This window comes from Montipora foliosa, chromosome 4, assembly GCF_036669935.1.
Source record: "Montipora foliosa isolate CH-2021 chromosome 4, ASM3666993v2, whole genome shotgun sequence".
NCBI lineage: Eukaryota > Metazoa > Cnidaria > Anthozoa > Scleractinia > Acroporidae > Montipora > Montipora foliosa.
The window spans coordinates 9,684,447-9,706,526 of NC_090872.1; the positions used below are offsets into that span (position 1 = coordinate 9,684,447).

Below are 22,080 nucleotides of genomic sequence, written 5' to 3' on the forward strand. Positions count from 1 at the left end.
ATTGCCGACGCACTTTCGAGGCTTAATCAAGTCAACCCCAAAGACACAAGCGGAGAGGAGATTGACTTTGTTATGGCAGTCGCTCAAGGAAGCCTACCAGTGGCACTCTCGGCTAAACAAGTGGAAGAAGTGTCTGAGAGCGATCCAGAGATGGTTAGCCTGAGACAGTACATTTTAAGTGGGGACTGGTCTCAATGTAGGATGTCTGCGTATTTGTGTGTCAGGAACGAGCTATGCGTGTTAGGAAAACTTGTCTTACGTGGCACTCGAATTGTCATACCGGAGGCTCTAAGGGGAGAGGTCCTACGTCTTGCTCATGAGGGTCACCAGGGCATCGTAAAGATGAAGGCACGCCTCAGAACAAAGGTCTGGTGGCCAAAAATGGACTTAGACGCCGAACGAGTCTGCAAGTCTTGTCATGGATGTCAGGTTGTAGGGGAGTTACAGCCTCCAGAGCCAATGAAAAGAGTGGAACCACCTACCGGTCCTTGGCAGGATATAGCCATAGACTTGATGGGTCCTCTTCCGACGGGAGAAAGTTTGTTGGTAGTCGTGGACTATTTCAGCAGATTCTATGAGGTGGAAATCATGAGGTCGACCACGTCCAAGAAAGTGGTAGATGTACTGGCACAGATATTTTCAAGATATGGATATCCTTTTACTCTCAAGTCCGACAATGGTCCTCAGTTTTGCTGCGAGGAGTTTAAGACGTTCCTCTCAGACCACGGAATAGAACACCGGACATCTCCTCCGCTGTGGCCGCAGGCCAATGGGCACGTCGAGAGACAGAATAGAACGCTTCTAAAGGCTTTGAAAGTGGCTCACGTTGAAGGAAAAGAGTGGCGGGGAGAACTTAATAAGTTTCTGCTCGCGTACAGGAGCACACCACAAGTAAGCACAGGAGTTACTCCTGCTTTCCTCATGTTCGGTAGAGAATTGAAAACTAAATTTCCAGAGCTGAAGAGAGCTAATAACCTGTTGAATGAGGGTGTAAGAGACAATGACTGGAATCACAAGTTGATCCACAAGGCATATGCTGATAACAGACGAGGTGCTGTAGAAAATCCTGTGATGCCTGGAGACCAAGTTTTACTAAAGAACACGAAAACGTCTGGTAAGCTTGAAGCAAATTTTGAGAGTGAACCATACACAGTGCAAACTAAGGAAGGCCGTGAGGTGACTGTTCGGTCGAAAAAGGGCGTGGAATACAGGCGGAACAGTTCTTTTGTTAAACGTTACAACCCACCAGAGGATACACAGGAGTTAACAGAAAATGTAAGTGAAAAGGCTGTTAGCTCAGCAGTTGGAGAGGCTGTAAGCCCAGCGGTTGCCCCAAGTACCTTGGAAGAAAGTACAGTAACATCACGACCCAGCCGGACAATCAGAATGCCGGAGAAATACAAGGATTATGTACTCTATCAAGTAGACTCTGTTGACGCATTGAACCTGTGTTGAACTTTGGTAGACTTCGTTTAAGTTTAAGGATTAGTAGAACTGGACAGTATCCTTCTAGTTGCGCAGCCCATGTGGAGCGGTTTTTTCGTACTATGTATTTTGTTGACATTTTCCTTTCACTATATTCTGTTTCCAAAGAAAGGAAGGGATGTAATGTATTGATAACCTTTTAACCGGAAATAACTCTAGTTTTCATACCGGAAGTTTACCGAAATCGCGGGCTTACTTAGACCCATGGGAAATGTGAAACCATGCTCTTTTATGTGCCATGCGAGTGAAGTAAAGTTTACTGTTGTGTTTAGTTTAATCTGTGTGATTCGTTGGCCATCGATACGCAATCTTTACATTAACTTTAGAATATCCCCCAAGGTTTTGGAACGTGTTAATTATTTTAATAAAATAACGTGACAATCAGAACTCTGTTATGGACAATTCGATTAAATGCAACTAAGTATTTATTTGTCAACATTTCGTTTCTTGTTTATCCTTAAATGAATGCTGACTAATAAGCAATTAACAATGTTCTCCTTAGTTATGAATTAACTAAAGTCGCTTCACATGATTTTTCCAATTTTGAAACCACCCACGGACTGAAGGTTATTAGCTGTTATTCTAAAATCGTCTTCAGAGCATTTGTGGAACTGCAAGAGAAGGCAAAATAGAACTGAGTTGATCATCACCTTCATCTTGTCATTATACCGTATTTCTGTCTGGCTGAGTTTATCGTACGGGATTGAAACTTGAAAATCGTCTAAATATTTCTAAGCTTTTCATTACCGTCAGGTTGCTCAAATTATAAAAAGAGGCTTAATCTTGGGCTCTTTCAGCTTAAATAGAACGAAAACGCACACAAGACTGCGATGGGATACATTCATCCTCAGACAGTGAACCGTTCAATTACAATGTCTAATCTAAAATGAAAGGCTACTAGGTGAACGTCGGGGGAGGCACAGTGGCCTCATGGTTAGAGTGCTCGACTCCGGATCGAGTAGTCCGGGTTCGGGTTCTGACCGGGGACATTATGTTGTGTTCTTGGGCAAGACACTTTACTCTCACGGTGCCTTTCTCCACCCAGGTGTATAAATGGGTACCGGCGAAATGCTGAGGGCAACCCTGCGATGGATTAGCATCCCATCCAGGGGGAAGTATAAATACTCCTAGTAGCTTGATGCTAAGGAAACCGGAAATAAGCGCCGGCCTGATGGGCCTCCTGGCTCGTAAGCAGTGACTTTACCTTTACCAAAGGTAAACGTGGAATTACACTGATTACGTCACTTACGGAAGCATGAAACACGGAGTTCGCTAATGTGGAGATTCCTTTTTGCTGGAATTTCAAAACTATCTCACTTAATCGTGCGGTCGGTTGAAACAGTTTACAGCTGTTTCGAGAAAGGTTGTCCAAAGGAAGCAAAAAGTGTACGCGACAATGCCGAAAGGCATTATGGTAAACGGTCAGTTTGAATCAGTGAAAATATGACGGCAATGCTATCGAAAACGTCACCTACAAATACATGCTCATGCTATGTTACTGACATTTAGTGAGTTTTAAAATTCAGTCAAATGATCAAGGCCATGAATTAGTAACAAAGGGTTAGGATTCACATAAAGGCATGATTCTGACGACTTTTATCTTACTTATTTTATGTCATGTTTTGCAGAGAAAGTCCGAGAAATGTACCAAACATCGTGACGCACGTGCAGAGCCATCGTTCTGGCTGATGAACCCTTTTGTTTTTGGACGTGTTTTGGTAGCGTGACCGCGACGGGAGAGAGCTTCAACCTGAGCCTGCACGTACTGCCACTTCAAAAACTCTTTCATCCAAACAGCTCGCCACGGTAGGTCTTCACTCGACGGTCGTGGCATCTTCGATTCTGGGTGTTCAATACTAGTTGAACTTATGTTATTGAATATCTCCCATACTACCTTTCGGCATTACCGCGAACGTTCTTACTCTTCTTTTGGACAACCATTCTCGAAACAGCTGTATTCAGTGTTTGTAAGCGCGGTGTGCTTTTTATTTTTCTCAAAAGCCAGAGTATGAATCATTTTTGAACTTCAAAAATCGATAAATGATTTATCGATAAAAACCTTTTGGTGGTCAGGTACTCGTTGTACAAAATTTGAACTGACTTGAATTATGGACACAAAGCGCCTAAAAACGTAATAGGTTGCAGACTAACTTAATAAAGCACAAGCAAACTTAATAAAATGAACGCAAATTTTAATAATTAAGGACACCCGAACCTAATGACCGAGAGGCGTGAAAACTTTAAACTTTTTGCATACAAATCATTAATGACGAACACGGATACACGGGTCAGACAAAAAAGACAGACAATTTTTTTAATAATCAGAGCTTACGAACTTATGCTAACAAACACAATAAACTGCTCGAAAACGTAACAAAAGACTAATAGTTTAATAAAATTGAAACAAATATAATAAAATTGTTTCTCACTTAGAATATAAACAAGTTACAAACTTGTAGAAGTGTATTTCTTGCAGATTTTAGGGCTGTAACCATTTTTAAACGTTTTTAACTTGTTCATATTGTTAAGTGAGAAAAAAAATTGTAATATTTGTTTCAATTTTATTAAAGTACCAGCCATTTTATAAAGTGAACGAGGAGCTTATTGCGTCGACAGCATCCCGCTAAGTTGACAAATTGTGCGTGCATATTTTTAAGTTTGCACGCGTTTCATATCTGATGCGCATATCATGCCGCTCACGCGATAGATCTAAGGTCTGAAAGCAAACAAAGTAATTTTACAATTTAAGAATTTCCAAGCATTAACCCAAAAAGACGTTGAATTGTAAGGATAGATAATTCTGCAATGCATTCTCGATCATCTTGAACAAAAACTATTTGAAACCCTCTTTTAAAAAATTTTCACTGGAAAATGAAGCCGGAAATACGCCTGTGTCTGGAGGCTCCATACTTTGCGTGAATGTGCTTTGAAAAAACGATTTAAAGAAAATTTTGTTGGACCAGCAAGATGGCAAACTGTACCAAAGGAAAACCAACTCACCAAAATTTTCTTGATCCATCCAGAGATTTATTGGTTCGTCGTTTTCTTGTGCAGGCCGGCGGTTTGCTTCGGGAGCACCTGAAAAATTCCTGATTCGGCGTTCTGCTACGATAAATATCAGGATAACTGTTGGCTGAGGCTTCATCACATTTTGGAAGATCCTTATCCCGTAGGGCAAAGCAATGCACATTGCAACAAAGCACACTGAAGAACAAAAAGCAGTGGAAGCGATTTCCAGCATGGTCGCCATCATCAGAATTTCTGTCTCTCTGAAGAAATTGCGTCGTAGGTACAGACGAAATCACTCTTGCGGAAAGTAACAATATCAAGATCCTCAGTGCTTCAGCACTCAAAATACTAGATACTCCGACTTTCATTTTCTTACAAAAAAGCTAAAACTTTTTTTTTTAATCATTACATGTAATTATTAGAGAGATCTCAAAATTCTCCAGTTGAATTGGCGTAACTTAACGAAATTTCAGTGTCATCTGTAGTTCCGGGCATTCTTGCATGCGCACTCCACGTTGAGTTCGTTTCCCAATACGCCGCCATCCATAACTTTGGGATTTTGTCGCCAAAGTTGTTGTGGATGCTTAGAAAAGTGAAAAAGACGTTTGACAAACTTACCACCACCGAGAGATATAAACAAGGCAAAAATAAAAAGTAACGACGCCTGAGTGAACATGTTGGGCTTCATTGAAACCTTCGTCTAGCTCCTTGCTCTTGCTTCCCTGCTCGGCGGATGAAACTCACGCTTGAGTGAGTTCAAAAGTAATAATTATTCAAACCAATGATATTAATTGAGTTTTTGCAATTCGTACTTCCGACCAAGAGTAGCTATTTAATTGGTTCTCGAAATGAAAATCACTTGTTTAGTGTATTTCCTCTCACCGTTAATTCCCTTAAAACTTTTTTTTAGAAGCTGTTTGTAAGTGATATGGAAATGCGAAATATACTTTCATTGTTTATTTCATTTAATCATAGTTAGTAGAGGATTTAATACGACTAGTCTCGTTCAGGTCGTTAACGCGTGCTAAGTGAATTGTTGCGATTCACAACTGCGGGCATTTTTTTTACCTACTTAACCGAGAAAATAAATTTAGCCGCTGCAAGAAATGTTCCTTTTGCCAGATTTTAACTTAGTAGATCAGAACTTCTTTATCGCAAAATTCTGGGTGCTGTCTGGTTCTTTTCCGAAAAAAAAAAAAACCGAAATTTTCACGACAAATGAATTAGTAGGGACTTTGTGTTTAACCTCGTTTTCCCGGCCCGTTCTGTAAGTTAAGGATCCTCGTTTTCACCTGTTGATTTATGGCGCTAACCCCCAGCATAACACATGGCAATTTGAAAACCAACATGGCGGGTATCGTGAATTAGGTCTATTAACAGTATTAATAAGGGCAAGTTTACAACAACATTTTTCAATCTCCGGCGCTTATGTACATTTTCTTGTTTCCTTTTCTCTTTCCAGGGTCTATCAACGATACTTTTTGACAATCCTGCTGTAAAATGTCATTTGGTATGTAAAACTTGCATAAGGAAGTAGGATTATGTTTAGAGAGCCGTAATCGCCATTTCTTTTGTGGAAACGCAATGTTTGGTCATGAGGCTGTGTCGAAATCTCCAACTAGTCTCTTGAAAGGGACGAAACATAAGTATGTCGGGCTCTTTGGCCCGATACTGAAACGTCGAACTTTACATGTGCCGAATCTAAGGAAAATGAGAAAAATCTATTGCCTTCGCTCATTTGCATTAGATTCGGAACATGTAAAGTTCGACGTTTGAAACGGGCCTTTGCGACAATATAGCTTGTAGTATCCTTCACAATTAAAAAAAACGGCAAGTTAAAATTCAGTGAATTTTGAACCATGATAATCCTACCTGCCCGCACATACTGCCAGTTTAACCTCGCATTTAAAGACAAAGAAAAAGCAAGAGCATTTCTACTGTGAGATTGAAATTTAGTTGACAAAATACGCAATTACTCAGAATAATTAACAAAATAATTTGGTTGTGCTTTTTCAGGTAAGCAATGGCGCCGAGTGTGTGCTGATGAAGAAGAGTTGGTTTCTTCAGCACGCAAACGAGGCCATGTTACGAAAACTTCGAAATCAGGTTAGTCCATGTACAGAATTATTTCACATGATGTCGCTGCCAAAATAATCTCGTTCGCGGCCCTTTTTTTGCGTGACATCGCAAAAACGGCTGCGAAGGAGCCGAAACCAAAACCAAGAAACGGGCGTTATGCTTGTGCCTCAAAATATCGTCTGTGAAGTGACGTGGATCGACGTCGATGGCTTTCACGCTCGCTTAGCAAAAAACGCTTTTTCGTCGCAGAGGACTTCGTGCCAGAGAATTGAAGGCGGGTACAAAATGCCCCGTCTATTCTTCCCCCTGCGAACAGTGTTGTCGCGGACTATTTCTTCTACAGAGCAAGTCGCGCTACAGCTTTGGGAAAATTTTAGCCGACTGCTCCCCGTTCCTTACTTGAGATTAAACTACCTAATTCGGTTGTCAGTTTAGCCTGTGCGTTCTATTGACCGTATTCCGGAATAGGCATACAGGGAATAGAAGTTATAAATCCTTCCTTTTTACGGAGATTTACATTAAATTTTTCAAACACTTGCTAAATGTTATTTTAAACATATATTTATTCTTGTTGCTTCAAAACGTGAGACGTACCGTAGTAACTCATCACTCCACGTATTGTTATTATATTCATTGAACGAAATGACGGATTAGAGGGAAGCGTAAGACTTCCTGTTAGTTCAGTTTTAATCGCGAACTCTTGGCTTTAACAGAAGACTTCTAATAGTGTAGTCAATCTTTTCTTAGATTCCTCCGTACCCAAGTCAGGCTAAACTGGAACAGAAGATGCAAGATCAAGCGAACTGGGACTCCTTTAAAACACAAACTATAAACACTCTCTTAGATACTCTTCATTTATGACAAACGGTCACAGAAGAATCTGCAGTTAGTTCAAGCCTTACGTTGGCGATTTAAAAAAATATGAAGACTTTATTTTCGACTTATTTTGTACAATGTTTTAGATGAATTTTCTCTAGGTTATTTATTAGAATCGTACATTCTTTGAGAAGGAGTGGATACCTTTTTTCTTAATGGTACTTCGAACTCGAATTAGTGACGATTGTAAATTATTTATTTCAAAATTAAATTAAAGGCGGACGTCCATTTTCATAAGTATATAAGGAAGAGCAATTTTCAAATTGACAAATTTCAGCTCTTAGAACTGACAACGATTGTCTAAAAGAAATTAATTCAAAGATTAAAAAAGTCCACGCACTCATGATCAGTTGTGTTTAATAGAAAGCGAGAATGGCCATTTTTTTTAGCCGAGGTTTATCATGGCTCTCAAAAGACGGAGAACCTCAAATTTGGTGATTTCACGTCATTGTGATGCACAATACTGCAATTATGTGCTAAAATGCGTGACGCACGAGTACTTCTCCTATTTTAACCAATGATATCATTGTCTTCTGGCATTGTCGTAGCCGTAGCCATCGTGATTTCTTAAAGTGCCTGTGAAGTAAAAAATATCTTTTGCTTATTTTAAAGACCTTTTAGAAATGATGAAGAATGGTGCTTTCTATTTTGGAAATATCGTTTTCGAGATATTCAAGTTTTTGTTTAAAAATTGATGACGTCAAAAACTGTACAGATGCCTGTAATAAATCCCAAAATTGAGAATATCATCAGTAAATATTGGACAGGTGTTGTTCAAACTTGGCATCAGTAACGTTACCTACATCAGATAGGGCACAAATTGACACCATTGAAGATGTTGCTATGGCAACATTCTGGTTTTTAGTCCCTCTCTGCAATGAACCCTACATCTCGGGTTTTGAACAGATAAGTACAGGCAGATGGTCAGACTTGAAACGCATGTGCTGCCTATAATACTTTCCATCTCTATATAAGCTTACCAAGAGTGAACATGTCTTACTACGGCAATAAACGACACAATTCGGACCCATCAGCAAAAATAGTTTCCATGGCAACAGCATAGAGGGTATCATTTTATGCCTTACTTGATGTAGATTACCCCAGCTTAAAGTTTAAACAACATCCATCCAATATTTTCGGAGGTTTTCTCAATTTTGTGATTTACAGTCACGTGTACAGTTTGTGGCGTCATCGTTTTTGAACAAAAAATTGAATATCTCTGGAAAGAGAGAAGATATTCCGATTCTTTATCATTTTGAAAGGTCTTTAAAGTAAGCAAAAGATATTTTTAAATTAAACTCCCTAATTATGTGAAGTCACCCAGTTTGAGGTTTTGACGGCAACGTGAGCGTACGCCCGAATGCAAACCCACCTGAACGAATTGGAATAATCGCGAAAGACATGCGAGAGTGCAAATTTGGAGATGACGGTTCCGTCAACGTCGCCGTTGTAGATCTTAAGGACGAAGACGGCTGTGAAAACGTTATGTAAAAAAGCTTTTTCGCGTTATTGGAATATTTTCGTGGTTATTCCAAGTCTTTCAGCATGCCTGCGAACTTTCCTCTATATAACCTCAAATTTTTTGCCAGGACGAGAATGTGTCAGAAATGTATCAAATTATAATAAAACGCACGTGGACGTGCGGGACGTTCAAACCCTTTCTTTTTTTGTTCATCAAATCCATTGCATTGTCGACAATGTTCTCGTAGCCGTCGTTGTCATCCTCGTTTAAGTTCTCTTGCAACTTGGCAAGCCGCCGAGCAGTTATTTGTCAAACACAACCAGGTCAGGCCTGTTGCGTTCAATCTGGTGATCCGTTTGTATGTCATGACCCCAAAGAATAATTAATCTCATGAGACTCCTGAACGATTCCAGGGACGTGCTCATGCCATTTTCCAAGCCACGGACAGCTTTTCCGTGCCATATTGTTACATCTACCATTACGTTTTCTCAAAGCCAGTATTAAACAATTATTCGCGTTGATCGCAAAGGAGTAAGCCAGGCAATACGAAGCCCCTCTTGACTTCTCTTGCCTCTTGTAAAAGGGTTGTCAGTTTCAAAAGTGATGACTGTGAAGCTAGTGAGTGCGTTATCATCGTTTTCGCCGAATTGATTGAAGTTGGGGAAGACAAAAATGGGATGGCATAAATTCCTTTTATACACCTAAGAAATAGGCAATTTAGCAATCTACGGTTTGACTTTTAATCTTTAGGGTTTCTGTCGAGATTTGACTCATTTATCAAAAAAAGACGCGGGTCGCAAAACTGACCACGAGGCTAACTAAAAGCAGTTCCACCTGTGATTCGTGTTGACGATGGTGACAAGAGAAGAGTGCATTACTCGGGTAGGTAACTTGTTATCATGTTGAATTACAGTGGAAAAGTAACCCAGTATTAAAAACCGAGTACTTAGGCGGTCGATCCACAGTTGCATGTGACAGAGTGGTTTAAGCGTTATTCATCTGCGCGGAAATTAAAGCTTAATTACCGTCAATTAGTGGCAATAAAGTCTTGGCCGGACGCTTACCCATTTAGGTTGGTTTTCTTACTCATTTCCAGGATTCGAACTCTTTTAAGCACTTCAAATTCTATGATCTTCTCTAGCTTTCCGTGACCTTAAGTTTAGCTGTCAAGGAAGGAAATTCTCCAAACTATCCTTATTTTAGGAGATTACTCAAATCAAATTTGAATAAACAACAACATCTTTCCGCCCAACTCCGTGTATTCAAAACTTTTGAAAGTGGAAGTTCCGTTGTGGTAAGTGAGTTAGGGCTAGGGGGGTTAACCCTTACCCCCCCTGGGAAGACTCCGGTGGCATTTTGAAGCTGCTTAGTTTATGATTGTTCAAGGAGCAAGAATGGCACAGTCGGTTAGTGCGCGGCCTTGGTGCAAGAGGGCCTGAGTTCGATTCCCGGATCTCGCATCCTTGTTTCGACTCCTTTCCTTTCCGTGTAGCTAAGTAGCTTTAAATACCCGTAAAACGGAGCACTGATGGAGAGGGGGGAGTAAAATGAGCGCACCGTCGACCTCAGGTTTGTCAGTGATTAAAAGTTACTGTTACGAGTTATCGACGTTAAATAAGGTCTACTTTACTTTACTTTACTTGTTTTGAGACCCATTAATGCGTAAGAGCACAAACTACTTTTGCCACTGATTGTAGATCGGAATAGTTTAAGAACATCTTAAGAACGTTTTCAGCCTCTCATCGCATAAATATATAACATCGTTTAGCCTAAGCTCCAAAATTATACTTCTTACATATTTAAAAAAAGAGAGGATATATCAAATGAAGAAGGCTTGTGCCAGTAGAGTGAGCATATCTATAATATGTTTTGGCCTTTAAATATACCATTAGTTTTCCACGTCGTTTGTTTTTTCGTCCGGGGCGGTCTTTCTTAGTTCCCGTCAGGCAGTCCTCCTATACCAATCTATAAATGGCAGAACCATTAGTTCCGGGGCGGCCCTTTTATATTGGAAATCTGCCTCCAGTGATGACTTCCAACACAGTCTCAAATTGTCGTGGTGAAGATTATATTCCCGGTCGAATAATCAATAGAACGTTTTCATATGACGTCACGGCGGCCATGTTGGTATCCCAAAACAAAGAAATGGCGGCCATGATGGTGTAACAAACTAATCTTCCGGGAATTGAACAAATACTTTCTTTTGTTTCAGAAAGCCAATATGGCTGCCGGTGGATGTGAGTGAAAACGCTCTAAGGCTCTAAGGTTGCGTGTCTATCCCTATGTAGCCAAAACGCTCACACATATGGCAAAAACTCTCACCCTATGGGATCTAATTGTCTATTCAACCAGTTTCCGAGATTTAGTTCCCTTGAGACAGACCCTGATATGAAAATTTAAATGGAAACTTGAAATCAGTTGTGTTTTAATAAAATAACGTGACAATCAGAACTCTGTTATGGATAATTCGATCAAATGCAACTAAGTATTTATTTGTCAACATTTCGTTTCTTGTTTATCCTTAAATGAATGCTGACTAATAAGCAATTAACAATGTTCTCCTTACTTATGAATTGACTAAAGTCGCTTCACATGATTTTTACAATTTTGAAACCACCCACGGACTGAAGGTTATTAGCTGTTATTCTAAAATCGTCTTCAGAGCATTTGTGGAACTGCAAGAGAAGGCAAAATAGAACTGAGTTGATCATCACCTTCATCTGGTCATTATACCATACTTTCTGTCTGGCTGAGTTTATCGTACGGGATCGAAACTTGAAAATCGTCTAAATATTTCTAAGCTTTTCATTACCGTCAGGTTGCTCAAATTATAAAAAGAGGCTTAATCTTGGGCTCTTTCAGCTTAAATAGAACGAAAACGCACACAAGACTGCGATGGGATAGATTCATCCTCAGACAGTGAACCGTTCAATTACAATGTCTAATCTAAAATGAAAGGCTACTAGGTGAACCTCGGGGGAGGCACGGTGGCCTCATGGTTAGAGTGCTCGACTCCGGATCGAGTAGTCCGGGTTCGGGTTCTGACCGGGGACATTATGTTGTGGTCTTGGGCAAGACACTTTACTCTCACGGTGCCTTTCTCCACCCAGGTGTATAAATGGGTACCGGCGAAATGCTGGGGGTAGCCCTGCGATGGATTAGCATCCCATCCAGGGGGAAGTATAAATACTCCTAGTAGCTTCATGCTAAGGAAACCGGAGATAAGGGCCGGCCTGATGGGTCTCCTTGCTCGTAAGCAGTGACTTTACCTTTACCAAAGGTAAACGTGGAATTACACTGATTATCTCACTTACGGAAGCATGAAATACGGAGTACGCTAATGTGGAGATTCCTTTTTGCTGGAATTTCAAAACTATCTCACTTAATCGTGCGGTCGGTTGAAACAGTTTACAACTGTTTCGAGAAAGGTTGTCCAAAAGAAGCAAAAAGGGTACGCGACAATGCCGAAAGGCATTATGATAAACTGTCAGTTTGAATCAGTGAAAACATGACGGCAATTCTATCGAAAACGTCACCTAGATATGCATGCTCATGCTATGTTACTGACATTTAGTGAGTTTTAAAATTCAGTCAAATGATCAAGGCCATGAATTAGTAACAAAGGGTTAGGATTCACATAAAGGCATGATTCTGACGACTTTTATCTTACTTATTTTATGTCATGTTTTGCAGAGAAAGTCCGAGAAATATACCAAAAATCGTGGCGCGCGTGCAGAACCATCGTTCTGGCTAATGAACCCTTTTGTTTTTGGACTTGTTTTGGTAGCGTGACCGCGACGAGAGAGAGCTTCAACCTGAGCCTGCGCGTACTGCCACTTCAAAAACTCTTTCATCCAAACAGCTCGCCACTGTAGGTCTTCACTCGGCGGTCGTGGCATCTTCGATTCTAGGCGTTCAATACTAGTTGAATTTAACTTTAAAAAAAACTTTAAACTTTTTGCATACAAATCATTAATAACGAACACGGATACACGGGTCAGACAACAAAGACAGACAATTTTTTTAATAATCAGAGGTTACGCACTTATGCTAACAAACACAATAAACTGCTCGAAAACGTAACAAAATGACTAATACTTTAATAAAATTGAAACAAATATAATAAAATTGTTTCTCACTTAGAATATAAACAAGTTAAAAACTTGTAGAAGTGTATTTGTTGCAGATTTTAGGGCTGTAACCATTTTTAAACGTTTTTAACTTGTTCATATTGTTAAGTGAGAAAATATTTTGTAATATTTGTTTCAATTTTATTAAAGTACCAGCCATTTTATAAAATGAGCTTGTTGTGTTGACAGCATCTCGCTAAGTTTGCAAGCTCTGCCTTTGACAAAGTTTGAATGCATGTTATTAAGTTTGCACACGTTTCATATCTCATGTTCATACTATGTCCACACCGACCACGGAATAGATCTAAGGTTTGAAAGCAAACAAAGTAATTTTATAATTTAAGACTTCCCAAGCATTAACCCAAAAAGACGCTAAATAGTAGGAATAGATAATTCTGCAATGCATTCTCGATCGTCTTGAACAAAAACTATTTGAAACCCTCTTTTAAATAATTTTGGCCGGAAAATAAGGCCGGCGATACGCCTGTGTCTGGAGACTCCGGCCATACTTTGCGTAAATTTGCTTTGAAAAAACGATTTAAAGAAGATTCTGTTGGAACAGCAAGATGGCAAATTGTACCAAAGGAAAACTAACTCACCAAAATTTTCTTGATCCATCCAGAGATTTATTGGTTCGTCGTTTTCTTGTGCAGGCCGGCGGTTTGCTTCGGGAACACCTGGACAACTCGTGCTTTGGCGTTCTGCTACGATAAATATTAGGATAACTGTTGGCTGAGGCTTCATCACCTTTTGGAAGATCCTTATCCCGTAGGGCAAAGCAATCCACATTGCAACAAAGCACACTGAAGAACAAAAAGCATTGGAAGCAATTTCCAACACGGTCGCCATCCCCAGAATTTTTGTCCCTGCTGAAGAAATTGCGTAGACAAAATCACTCTTGCGAATTCGAAAGTAAATATAAATTTCTCAGTGCTTCAGCACATTCAAAATAGAGACTCCGACTTTGATTTTCTTAAAAAAAGCTAAAACTATTATTATTTTTTTTAATCATTACATGTAATCAGAGAGATCTCAAAATTCTCCTGGTGAATTGGCGTAACTTTACGAAATTTCAGTGTCATCTGTTGTTGGCATTCTTGCATTCCAAGTTGAGTTCGCACGGTTTCCCAATACGCCATCCATAACGTTGGGAGTTTTGTCGACAAAGTTGTTGTGGATGCTTAGAAAAGTGAAAAAGACGCTTTACAAACTTACCACCACTGATCAGAGATATAAACAAGGCAAAAATAAAAAGTAACGACGCCTGAGTGAACATGTTGGACTTGCACATCTTTGATACTTTTACTTCACTGTGGGCAGATCAAACCCACGCTTGAGCTGGTGAATTCAAAAGTAATAATTATTCATACGAATGACGTCAATTAGGAAAGGAAAGCAAAGGAACTTTATTTAAGTGTCTAGTCGTTCTAGCGCTGGAGCGCTAATTGGGGACACTGTAAACTGAAATGAACAATGAAAGTAAATCAAGTCAAATGTTGGTTTTTGAGGAGAGGGGAAACCGGAGTGCCCGGAGAAAACCTCTCGGTGCAGAGTAGAGAACCAACAAACTCAACCCACATATGACGCCGAGTCCGGGAATCGAACCCGGGCCACATTGGTGGGAGGCGAGTGCTCTCAACACAGCAGCCATCCCTGCACCCCCATTGTCCTTGCACTCCCATTGTCTTTTTGCAACTTTTTCCTTTTTCTTTTTGCAACTCGGTTCTTCGGACCAAGAATAGCTATTTTATAATAATTGGTTCTCGAAATGAAAATCACTTGTTTAGTGTATTTCCTCTCACCGTTATATCCCTTAAAACTCTTGTTTTCAAAAGCTGTTTGTAAGTGATATGGAAATACGAAATATACTTTCATTGGTTATTTCATTTTATCATAGTTAGTACAAGATTTAATGCGACTAGTCTCGTTCAGGTCGTTAACGCGTGCTAAGTGGATTGTTGTGCGATTCACAGCTGCGGGCATTATCAGTTTATACTACCCACTTAACCGTGAAGACTAAATTTAGCCCCTGCACGAAATGTTCCTTTTGCCAAATTTAACTTAGTAGATCAGAACTTCTTTATTGCAAAATTCTGGGTGCTCTCTGGTTCTTTTCCGAAAAAAAAAAAGAAAAAAAAAACGAAATTGTCACGACACATAAATTACACTGGCGCATCGAAGTGTCAACTGCTTAAAGGAGCAGTATCACGGATCACGCACATGTGCAGTTTTAAAAAAACTGGTACGCTTTTTCAAGTTCCACGGCTGTGTTATATATCTTCGATATCTAAATCATCATTGCTTAGTTCGGTCTTTAAGTCTGTCATTTACATTAAAAAGAATTTAAAAGCATTTCTTCGTTTTTATTTTTGCAATACTCGGGTTGCTTTTACAATTTGTAAGACTAAATGGAAAACTAAGTCGGCAAGGATAAATGGTGATTTGTAATCACATCCGGAAAAAAAAAGGAATTTTAGAATCCTTATTTTCAGTTTCAAAATTTCCGGGCGCCGCCATCTTGAATGATAATTGTGCCGTATGACGGTTGCCCTTTTATTTTCACAAAAAGAGCATTTGTTTGTAAGTATTTTGACACGTCACAATTATTCAAGATAATAATAATAATAATAATAATAATAATAATGATAATTTTTATTCAAGATAATAATAATCATAACACGGAAATAATGATAATAATAATAATAATAATAATAATAATAATAATAATAATAATAATAATAATAATCCAGCGTCCGGGAAAGAAGCATTTTGGAAATTCAGTTATTTAGGATACAAACCCTTTCAGTGGAAAAATTTCAAACAATCTTAATTGTAAACATTATGTTTTGTGCTTTAAAGTTATTTTCTAGTTTTATTGGAGGTTCCCTTTAAAACCTCGGATACTTGTTGAAAAGAAGGTAGCCTGTATCAAAGCATAAAACGTTCTTAACGGTTTTCTGACAGTTACATAGAGCATTTTAGACGCTACATTTTACTGTCGAAGCACGCAAAACGAGGGAGTAAAGTCTACCCAAGAAAAAACACGGAAAGTCTGAAAATTTAATCATATCCAATTATAGGCCAGTTTGCAGAAACAAAAGACTTCAATCATGCTTTAAAGACAAGTTGCGTAAGGGATTTATTTGTATATCCAAACAAACAAACGCCATTTAGAAACCACCAAACAAACAGAGATCGATGACTAATATTTGCGGTTTATGAGCGAAGGGATCGATGACTAATATTTGCGGTTTATGAGCGAAGGGATCGATGACTAATATTTGCGGTTTATGAGCGAAGGGATCGATGACTAATATTTGCGGTTTATGAGCGAAGGGATCGATGACTAATATTTGCGGTTTATGAGCGAAGGGATCGATGACTAATATTTGCGGGTTATGAGCGAAGGGATCGATGACTAATATTTGCGGTTTATGAGCGAAGGGATCGATGACTAATATTTGCGGTTTATGAGCGAAGGGATCGATGACTAATATTTGCGGTTTATGAGCGAAGGGATCGATGACTAATATTTGCGGTTTATGAGCGAAGGGATCGATGACTAATATTTGCGGTTTATGAGCGAAGGGATCGATGACTAATATTTGCGGTTTATGAGCGAAGAGATCGATGACTAATATTTGCGGTTTATGAGCGAAGGGATCGATGACTAATATTTGCGGTTTATGAGCGAAGAGATCGATGACTAATATTTGCGGTTTATGAGCGAAGGGATCGATGACTAATATTTGCGGTTTATGAGCGAAGGGATCGATGACTAATATTTGCGGTTTATGAGCGAAGGGATCATTCTTGCAAACAAATGTTGCTTTTACATGATTAGAGCTGGTGATTTGTAACACTTCCGGGACGTTAAGCGTTAAGTTCTGCTCTTAAAATAAACAACTCCCAGATAAACAAGAGAAATTCTGCCCTTAAAGCATGGATTTTTAAGACGTGAAGGAATTCAATTCTATTATTAAAGACAATATTCAATATCTGATTTCGTTTAGAAAACGCCTGCGGTTTTAATTTTCTAAAATGTTTCCAATAGGGAAAACACGAAATAGAAACAAAAAGGCCTCTTGAAAGTTGACCTCAACAAGTTAATACTCGAAGCCCATACACGGAAGGCGGATATTCAGTAGCTATAAGATTTGACATGAGAAGCGAAGAGTAACTCCGGAATATCAGATAATGATTCTGTTTCTTCTGATAAAAGCCTACTTTAAAAAGTGTTTTAGGGAATTCATATTATTAAATTGGCGCAGTTTCCTTGTATAAACCACGTCTGGGAAGGTCCTCACTGGGGCCGTGAAAGCAGGGAAATTCTATTTTTTTTTCCAATTTTTAAAGTGATTTTTGTAAACAAAGTATAGATTTCGTGAGAATCTTTTTCCTCTTCTAGAGTATTCCCTTGGTCAAATTCTTGATATTCGCAGGGTCTTTGATAATTTAGCCACAAACGTAAAGAAGCACGCATATTGGGAACTAAATTACTTGCATAACTGTATCACTCTTGCAATGCACCTGTCGTAAATTCCGACGTATGATAGTTTGAGCTTCCATAACTGCCAGCAGGGGGTTTGCGGTTTTGGCAAGCATGAAAGTGTTTGAATGGTTCAGTAAAAGTTTTACAAATCGTTGAGATATTTTGCTAATCGAATGACCGTGCTAAAGTGCAACAACATTTTGACAAACTAATTATCTGACACAGATTTTCCGAAAAACCATTCTGTTATAGTCTTGATCAATCAAGATTTCTCGGTTTCTATTTTAACCGTAATCATGAACATTTTGAGAAATTCAGCTCGAACTTGCAAGGAACAGCCCGGCAGGAAGTCCCTTAAAGTGCTTGGAGGCCGCTCAGGTTGTACATGAAAATATCAAAAGGTAGTAAAAATATCAACAGATATGAGAGCATACTTTGAAACGGTTAAAACGCTGACGCTTTTAATTAATAACGCATAGATATAATGCTCTTCTTAAGGGTTGGCATAAATTCCCTTTAAATGCCTAAGAAATGTGCAATTAAACAATCCAGTCTAATGTTGTCTTTAGGGTTCCTGTCGAGTTCTGACTCATTTATCAAAAAAGAAAGCAAAGTTGACTCGGTCGAAAACTGACCATGAAAAAGGAAAGAAGTTCTACCCGTGATTCCAGTTCACGAAGGTGACAGGAGAAGAGTGCTTTACACGGGTAGGTAACTTGTTATCATGATGAGTTGTAGAAAAAAATAACCCACCGACACTGCCGATTCACCGCTTAAGACTTACGATAAGAAGGTAGCATCTTACAGTTTATCAGTCTCGCTGAAGCTGTGAACGAGGTTAAAATCTGTGCGAGAAAACATTGCCGGATATTTTTACTCGAATCAACAACAAATCGATGAAGCCGGTCAGTAAGTATTCAAAAAGTACTGAAGCGGTTTCACAGGACCCTTTCTCCATCCACAGTTGCGCGTGACAATGAGTGTAAGGGTGATTCATCCGTGTGAACTACGCAGGAATGAAAGCTTAACTACAATCAGTGGGGGGGGGGGGGGGGGGGGGGGAGGGACTTCTATTTTTAAGCTTTTAGTGAGGGACAGAAAGGCGAATTTTATCGTTGGATGTCCCATTCACGTCCTCCACATAACATCAAATTTGATCAGGAGAGCCGTGAAAAAATGATGGCGCCGTTTGAACAGTTCGCACTATGTGAAGGAATTCAGGTGGCCCTCAGATTCCAGATCTAAACCAATCGTTTTTGGAATCCCGAGTCGTGGGTCCCGGATCCCGGATCCCGGATCCCGAGTCAGGGATTCCGGATTCCAAATTCCCGGTTCCACTGAACCATCATTGGATTCTGCTCATCAAAATTAATGGATTCTGGATTCCAATGGATTGCGGATTCCAAAGCCTCACATTTGCTGGATTCCGGATTCCAGATTCCGTCACATCGGGCGAAACAGTTCCATTCCTTCCCAGTTAACGTTCCAAACTTTTGTGCCAAAATTTGGTTTACATGCATATTTCGACTTCATGATTTTTTGTCTTGATATAAATATCTCCTTATTGCAGACACTTTATGAATTTAGACAAAAAGAGCAAAAAAAAAAAAAAAAACAAAACAAAACAAAAGCAAAAACCCCCCAAAAAAACAAAACAAAAACAAAACAAAAAACAGCTCCGTGAATTTTGGCCAGAATTGGTCTTACCTTCATCTAAATAAATTTCAAATTAATGCTGCATATTGATTGTACCGCAGCCCATTTCTGACTGGTACTGCAGACATTCTACACATATTATTGACTTTTGTCGGAGAAATTCTCCAGCTTACTATTGACCGGTACTGCAGACACTCTGTGGTCATTACTACAGAAATTCTGCAGTCCATTACTGAATGGTGCTATAGAAAACAAGGCCTAATTTTTTAAAAATACACCATTTTAAAGGCTAAAACAGAGAAAATATCTGCAGGTTTCAAGCAGACAGTATGAGAAGGCCATTTTTTGCTGAATAATGCGCACAAAAGTAAACAAAAAAGCTCCCAATTTTGCGGAAATGGCCACTCTGGAAAACCACAAAATAGTTTGGAAGGCGTTGTCATGAATTTTCTACACAGTTTACATCCTGAAAAACTTGCAATGAACGCGAAGTATTTTCAAATGACCTCAGTTCCGTACTATCTTCGGTTGTTCTTGCTTAAAGAAAAGAGCTACAAACAAACATCACAACGAAGGCTGAGAATATCTATAATTGTTTTTGGCCGTAAATACCATTAGTTTTTCGCTTTAATCGTCGGAGTGGCCTTTTTAAATTCCCTTCAGACAGACCCTCATATGCAAATCTAAATGGCACCCTGAAATTGTATTTTGGAAAATAACAAAGCAACATCAGGCCCCAGTTGTTCAAACGATGGATAGCGCTATCCACCGGATAAATCACTATCCATTGGATAGCGTAATTGGTTTCGCTATTACTTATACACTGGATAGTGATTTATCCGGCGGATAGCGGCATTCATCGTCTGAACAACCAGGGGCCGGTTGCTTGAAGCCTGGTTTGCGCTAACCGTTGGTTACGAGGTCTCAAAACCCATAGGTTTCCATGGTATTTAACGCGGATTAGCGCTGACCATGCTTCGAGCAACCCAGGCCAGGGCGGAACAACCGACGCCAGAACTCTACCACTGACGATTCAATCAAATGCATGCAACTAAGTATTTATTTGTCAACTTCTTGTCTATTCCTAAATGAATGCATTTAAAAAGCAATTAACAATTTTCTTGTTCAGGCTTATGATTTATCACAATCTTGAAACCACCCACAGACTGAAGGTTTTCCAAAATCGTCTCTTCAGAGCACTTCTGGAGCTGAAAGGGAAGGCAAAATAGAGCTGAGTTGATCGTCATCTTCACCACTACACAGTATTTTTTGTCTAACTGAGGTTATCGTACAGCATTAAAACTTGGAAATCGTCTGAATTTTCTAAGGCTTTAATTAACGTCAAAGAAAAACAAAATTTTAGTTTCTGATCTAAAGAAACTAAGTGAGTTAGGTTGAAGTTAGCGATCAAAACAATTTGTATGGTACAGCCGAGTGATTTTTCGGCCTATGCTAAACACCTACGATCTAGGCAGTCTGAAAGCAAACGAAGTAATTTTACAATATAATAACTTCCAAGAAACTAGTCCATGAAGATACTGAATAGTAGGAATGAGTAATTCTGCAATTCCTTCTCGATCATCTTGAAAAAAAACTGAAATTTGAAACTTTTCTTTTTAAATTTGCACTTGTTGAACATGACACGGGCGACACAAAAGTCTCTTCGGGTGAATTTTCTGTCAAGAGACGATTTAAAGAAAATTTTGTTGGACCAGCAAGGAGGCAAATTGTGCCAAAGGAAAACAAACTCACCGAAATTTTCTTGATCCATCATCCAGAGATTTATTGGTTCATCGTTTTCCTGTGCTTGTAGGTAGTTTTCCTCGTGAACGCCGGCGCCTGGGAATATTGTGCTTTGGCGTTCTCCTACCATAAATATTACGATAAGTGTTGCCTGAGGCATCATCACACTTTGGTACATTTTGATCCCGTAGGACAAAGCAATCCACATTGCAAAAAGGCAAAAAGCGGTGAAGGCAATTTCCAAAACGGTCTCCATCCTCAGAATTTCTACCTCTGTGGAAGAAATACCGAACCTACCGTTGCCACTTGTTATGCATCGATGTTTAGAAAAGTGAAAAAGACATTTGACAAACAAGGTAAAAATAAGAAGTAAAGACGCCTGAGTGGATATGTTCGACTTGTTTGAAAGGTTCGTCTGATCTAGTGAATACCTGGTTTTCTCTGCTTCTTCAAGTAAATCTCCCACAGTAGTTATTCGCGATGATCCACTAAGTAAATTAAAACGGAATCCATCATATCCTGCTAATTAATTATTCAATGAGCGCGCGGTGAATATGAATGAGATGGTAAACAGGCGACGGACGAAACTACAATTTACTACAGTTTTCCGAAGAAAAAGATCGAGATTTTGAAATCTGTGAAATTAAAGCCAGAGGATGTCTCATCTTTAGTGTTAGTCGCTGCAATTGATGTAAAATGTAATTTTACCAGACAAATAAATGCAAGTCAGGGGAAAATGCTGAATATAGTGACAGAGCTCTTGGAGGGGGACAGGAAACTTGACATTTCAAAAGCTTTTTTCTCAAGAAGTAGCCGTATGACCTTGCCTTAAAATTTCAGGATTTCCTTAGCTAGCGGGAAAACATTATTATGAAACAAATCATCTGTGTGGCCAAGATGTTCGTTATAACCTCTCGAACTTGTGTTGTTTTCCCCCTCAGAAATGTGTAGCTAATTTGCATGATAATAGCAAAAGCAAATCCAATATTACGGCCATCGTGAATAAGGTCTATTGGAGAGTTATCTCTTCCCCAGAGCCCACGTGTCTTTTGGTCAGCGCCAAGACACGGAAGCTCTGGAATAATCAATTCCAACATTTTAGAAGTTCCGGTCTCACCTAAAAGTGAAATGGGGCGATTACTAGAACT

General features: G+C 39.3%; 1 protein-coding gene and 1 long non-coding RNA gene across 2 annotated transcripts in view; one reads left to right on the top strand and one right to left on the bottom strand.

Moving 5' to 3' along the window:
* Positions 1-11,391: 11,391 nt before the first annotated feature.
* On the bottom strand, positions 11,392-14,368 carry LOC137998941 (uncharacterized). The gene is made up of 3 exons (XR_011122850.1): positions 14,257-14,368; positions 13,641-13,910; positions 11,392-11,586 (listed from the first exon to the last, which is right to left on the bottom strand). It is a non-coding gene; the product is annotated as an uncharacterized lncRNA (long non-coding RNA).
* A 3,817-nt stretch (positions 14,369-18,185) lies between these two features.
* Positions 18,186-22,080, top strand: part of LOC137998942 (uncharacterized) — a 19,382-nt gene continuing 15,487 nt past the window's right edge. The window contains exon 1 of the mRNA XM_068844783.1: positions 18,186-18,240. The gene's annotated coding sequence lies outside the window, so the exon portion shown is untranslated. The remainder of the gene's footprint in view (positions 18,241-22,080) is intronic.